General features: G+C 40.1%; 1 protein-coding gene across 1 annotated transcript in view; it reads left to right on the top strand.

Moving 5' to 3' along the window:
• The window catches only part of CCSER1 (coiled-coil serine rich protein 1), a 1,844,507-nt gene that overhangs the window by 1,129,911 nt on the left and 708,916 nt on the right, over positions 1-5,680 (top strand). The gene's annotated exons all lie outside the window — the stretch shown is intronic.

Below are 5,680 nucleotides of genomic sequence, written 5' to 3'. Positions count from 1 at the left end.
TTGCTGATACTCCTCCTTTCTCTGTGCTCATATTTTTCTCTAAATGTATTTGTTTTTTCCAGCTTAAGTTGCTAAAGACATTTATGCTATTTTTTTTATTTCTCTTTACTGTTATTGCCTTGATTGCTACCGTCTCCCTAATGCTGCACCTGCAGGAATGCGTGGGAATTCTTGGTTGAGGAAATCTTTTAATGAATGTAAATAATGCCATTGGTTTTTTCAGCGAATTAGTGTCGTGCAAAAAGATTTGAAATATTCATAATTATATGGGGGGGTTGTCATAAATTAGATTAATTATGTTCTTCTTCATGCACCTAAATGGTGATTTTTCTCTTCTGGAGATATATGCTTCAGTGATCCTGTTTTGATGGTTTCTACTAGGGTTAATGAGTTATTTTCATTTGTGATTCCAATAATTTTAACAGCAAGAACTGATGTAGTAAGAGATCTTCCCTGCAAAACATGTAGTTATTAAAATACAGGTGACCTCATTGAATGAATGAATGAATCCTGGATAGGAACCACAAATTGTTGCAGCACTGCTGGGGCTGAGGAGGAAGCAAATAGAAGTATCAATTACAGTTCTTCCCCAACTTTGTGCGTTTCTGATGAAAATCTGTAGTTTCATTTATTTTAATTCAAAATAGGAGGCAACTGGAACAAATATTCATAGAGACCTACTCAAATAGTGATTTCATGATTTTTGCAGAAGCCGCAATAAACAGCAGTTTCTGCAAACACTGTGAAAAATGGCAGTTTCCACAATTTTGCATGGAACTTCCATGGAAAAAAACCTATGAAAAATAAAATGCTGTTGTGGCCTTGGCCTCTCAACCTGAGGGGGAGGAAGCCACCAGCCTGAAGAGGAGAAGTCAAGATAGTGGCTGCTCCCTCCAGCACTGATTGCCAGAGAGGGCTACCCTTCATGCAGCCCCACCCCTAGCTGCTGATTGGTGGAAAAGGGTGGGGCTGCATAAAGGGCAGCCCTCTCTGGCAGTCAGCAGCGAGCGGTAGGGTCATGTGAAAGGCAGCCCTCTTGCCCAATCAGCAATGCTGCAATAAGAGAAGGCTGAGGGGGGATCTAGTGGCCTGTTACAAACTAGTCAGGGGGGATCAGCGGGCACTGGGGAAGTCCCTGTTCCCCCGAGCACTGCCAGGAGTGACAAGGAATAATGGTCACAACCTGGCAGAGGGTAGATTTAGGCTAGTTATCAGGAGGCACTACTTCACTGTCAGGGTGGCTAGGATCTGGAACCAACTTCCAAGCGAAGTGGTGCTGGCTCCTACCCTGGGGGTCTTTAAGAGGAGGCTAGATGTACACCTGCTGGGGTCATTTGACCCCAGTACTCTTTCCTGCCATGGCAGGGGGTCAGACTAGATGATCTGCTCAGGTCCCTTCCGACCCTAGAAACTATGAAACTAAGCCTGCGAAAATGGTGGCCAGTGCTGTGATTGATCTGTGAAATCACACATCTGTTACCTTGATTTGGGTAGGTCCCTAAACATTAGGAGTACATGCAGACATTGCACTTAGATCAACCCTACTAGGGTTGGGTCAGTCTAAGTACTGATCTGTACAGACATTCAGGGTTGTTAGATCAGGCAAAAAATGGCTGATCTGTTGTAACTTTATTCACCTGAGGAGGCAAACTAAGATAGAATGGGAGTGGATTTGCCCAATATAACAAATGTGTGTACATGTTAAAATTGCAGCCCTCGGGCTGGGAATGCCCAGCCGCTTGCCTCAGCCATAGGGCTTGTGCTTTTCCTTCCCTGCAATTCTGATTCAAAGGGCTATTATTAGCCCTTTTGACCACTGCCGTCTCCCCCCACCCCACCTCAGAACTACTAATCTTTTCCTGTGGATCCACTATCTCTCCTGATCCTCCCTGCTCCTCCCCCAACCCCAGTTTGCTTAAATCAAGTTCCCAGCATGGCTTCTGGCACCAGCAAACGTGTGCACATGCCATGCCCAATCTATGATCATGCAGCTTAAAATAAGAGTCCACAACAATATTATTAAGTATTCTACTATAAAATCAGTTTATGAAACTGACATCTGGATATGGCAAATATAATTTTATGCAATAAGTACTACATTAGTGGATGTACAATAGCTCTAGTACTAAAATGGCTCCAGTAAGCTAAAAAAATGCTGAATCGGAACTTCAAGTGTAGAAATTAAGGTCACATATTGCAGTGAATAACCAAGATAATCAATAAACTTGTGAGTGTACAGTAGCAGACCCCTGCATCACAAATATTTATGGATCCCACTACATACGAGTGGTCAGCACAGAGAACCATGAACTTGTTTACAGAAAACCAAGTGAGAATTTGACAAGAAATCTTTGTTAAGTATTTATCATAACTTTTTCTTTGGCTATAGGGTTTAAAGCAGATTTCCTTGTTCCATTCCTGCTCATAACAGTATTCAAAGTGGGAGACTCAGTAAGAAATTACAGATCATGGGTATAGCCAAAAACTCTTTTATAGGCAAATTATCCCCCACCCCCAGTTCCCTATAGAATCTTATTCGGCCTTTTTGTCTCAATATTTTCTTACCATACCCCAGTTTCTCTATCCCATGGTCTTGCTTCAGAGGACTTGATAACCCAAGAACATCTAGTATCTCTGTGTCTGTACCAGCATTCCCTCTAAGCTGCATGGTGTGTGCAACTGAGCAGGCATGCCTGACAGCGCAGCATGTGCGCGCCTGCACGGCTGTGCGCACCACACAGCTTAGAGGGAACGCTGGTCTGTACTTTACAAATCTGCTTAATCTGAGTCTTCACCATCACTGTGCTTCTATAGCTGAAGGCACAGTTTGGCTTTTACTATATGGAAAGAATTAAATTATACTATCATCAAATCAGAGAGTTGTGATTTACATAACATGGACATTTTTTTGTTTTGTTTTCATACTGGAAGGTGGTTTTCAGTTGCCGTCAGAAACATCCTTCCAAAATATGCTTCCAAAAACATGCAGGTACTTAATGGATAGCTAAACTGCAAGGCTTTTAAAACATGTTTTCAAGCCCTAGAACATCCTTTAAGCTGTCCATCCCTATTGCTCTGAATAATGACACAGCTTCCTCCCTTATGTTTTGGGGAGATACAAAGACCAAATACTTACAGATATTTTTTAGCCCTTTAACACTAAGTATATATGTTGACACTATTTCTCCCTTCCTCTGTGCAAACATACTTAAATACATTCTAGAAATGTTGGTCTCAGTCTATGCCAGGCTTTGACATTTCAGAAAAGTTTAGGATAAGACATAGGAAAAAAAGTTGTTCTTGCTTTAAGTCTACATTTTCATAGCAGGTTGTGTCTGGACCTTCTACACAACATGCAGAAAGTTTCCCCTACAGCAATGATTTTATCATCTGTTTGGCTGATGCTATCTGATGGCTTAAAATTTTAAACTCAAAGCAACAAAGCAAAATATCTACTTTCAAGTGACTTTGCTAAATACAGTAGAGATTAACATCTTTGATTGTCCTAGGGTATGTGCATACATTTCCCATACCCATTCTATGATCATGAGGCTGTAAAATGTTTCTGAAATATATTAAGTTGTATAATGGTGGCTTGCCCCATACTCATGGAGCTGTAATCGGCTTCTTTGTATATAGCATGGAGAAGATATCATTCTTGTAAGGTTTTAGCTACCACTGCTGCCAATATACCTAATTTGAAAGTGACAGCTAAACTACTGTGCTGAGGACTGATCCCAGAGCATATAGGTAGTTGGGTGAATAATTCACAAAATAATTGTTAATTTAGTGAGCTTTCTTCATTTCCTCAGTTCATGAGTTCTCCAAAAGCAAATTGTGATTTCCTCAACATTATTCTTCATATTTATTCAACAAGTATTGTTTTATATTATTTTACTCTAGGATTGATCATGGATATTCAAAATGTAAGCCTATTAGTGATGGGTCAGATAGACTGAATCATACCATTTTTCCCTTTAAATGTATGAACAGAAGCAGGACCAAGACAAATACTTGTGTTTTAAATTAAAAATCAATTCTTGCAAATGCCTGTGCGTGCAACTTTTAGATTTCCTTTTCTTAAACTTCAGAGAAGTAAAACATGCTTGCTCAAATGTTTATACAAGTCTCACACAAAAAGGGTATGAGCTTGACATGAACAAGGTATCTTAAAATATGTTCACTCGTCTGTAAAGTCAAAGGAAGAGAAAAAATGGTTTGTGTTTAAAAAAATGAATTACCTTTGTCCTTATTCAACAATGTAAGTGCTGATGTACTGTCTTTACTCTCATACCATATACATCCTTTTTCCAGAAATTTGCTTTCCAAAATTGGTGTGTATGTCCTAAGCAGGAAGCTGATGTTCTGCCCAGAATAGAAACACGGAGGTGCTATAAAAGGCTAGTGCTTCTTTTTCTCCCCTGTCCCCCAGCCAGCCCCATGAAGGGAAGGAGGGAAGGGCAGAGTTCAGTTTTCAGCAACAGCTACAATTTTAACCTTTTCACAGGCACTGTGAAATTGACAGTAACTTTTAGCTGAGCAGGAAAGGGAAGGTGAGTGAGCTGAAAATTAGGCTCTTTCTCTGCTCCTTGCGTCCACAACTCTAGAAATATTTTTTTTTCTTTAGTCTGCCTACCCCAAAACAAGGCATATGCCTTATTTGGGGATGTGTGAAAATTAATGTGAACAAAGATATTTTTGACAGAATCTTTGATGTTGTAAATATACAGGCGCCATGGAATCATTTACACTTTAGATTACGTCTAGCAATTCAATTTATCTCAGCGTGGCATTGGGTATTTTGGTGCTTCTTCCACACGGCTTAAAAATCTTTAATGGAAGTGCCTAACTATTTCTTAACACCATTCAAGATTATACTGACAGCTTTAAAACATAACGCTCGCATTTGGAGGGACAGAACTCCAATCTTGCATCCTAAGCGATAAGGCTGAAAATTCAGGATCTATATTCTCAGTTCAGTATAATCTGTGGTTCATCTTATTTGAGATTTCATTTACCCAAGTTCTTGTATCATGTGAATGTTTACAGGACCAATGGAGAAAAATGTGTGTGCATCTTAGGGTCTAAAGTGAGTAATTATGAACTGGGCATGTCTACACATGCATTAATTTCCTTTAGTTAATGTGCATTAAATCTAGTACCTCCATCATGAAGTACTAGGAAAATGTGCATTAGCCTGTCTTAATGGTCATAAACTAAAGAGCATGGGGTGCCTATACACAAGCAGGGAGAATGCTCCGATGCACTAGAATTTGAGCGCATAGGAGCAGACTCAGTTAATCAAGTCTGTTGGAACGTGGCAATTACCGTGCTCCAGCAGCCTCCCACAGTTGATGAGCTTTAGATAAACACCCCTGCCATCATTTTGAAGTGCAGGGACGCTGATACATGAGACATTCCAGGTGCTTTAATTAGAGTGGCTCTCAAACATTAAAATAGGCTAATGTGTATTAAAGTACATGTATAGACGCACCCACTATTGAGAAATATAGTGACAGACTACTAATATCCAAAAGACTAGACTGGGGTAATGGAGAAAGTTAATGTTTCCTTTTTGCTTCATGGAGATCTCCTCCATCTAGTTTTTATTCATCACCCTCTATAATTGTAGTAATTTACCTTATACTTCTCCAGGGTTGGGGGAAGAGGGGCTGGGGGG

The sequence above is a fragment of the Gavialis gangeticus genome, unplaced genomic scaffold (assembly GCF_001723915.1).
Source record: "Gavialis gangeticus isolate Ggan-Ray unplaced genomic scaffold, GavGan_comp1, whole genome shotgun sequence".
NCBI lineage: Eukaryota > Metazoa > Chordata > Crocodylia > Gavialidae > Gavialis > Gavialis gangeticus.
Note: the sequence above shows the minus strand (reverse complement) of the source record. Positions and strands in the feature narration are given on the sequence as shown.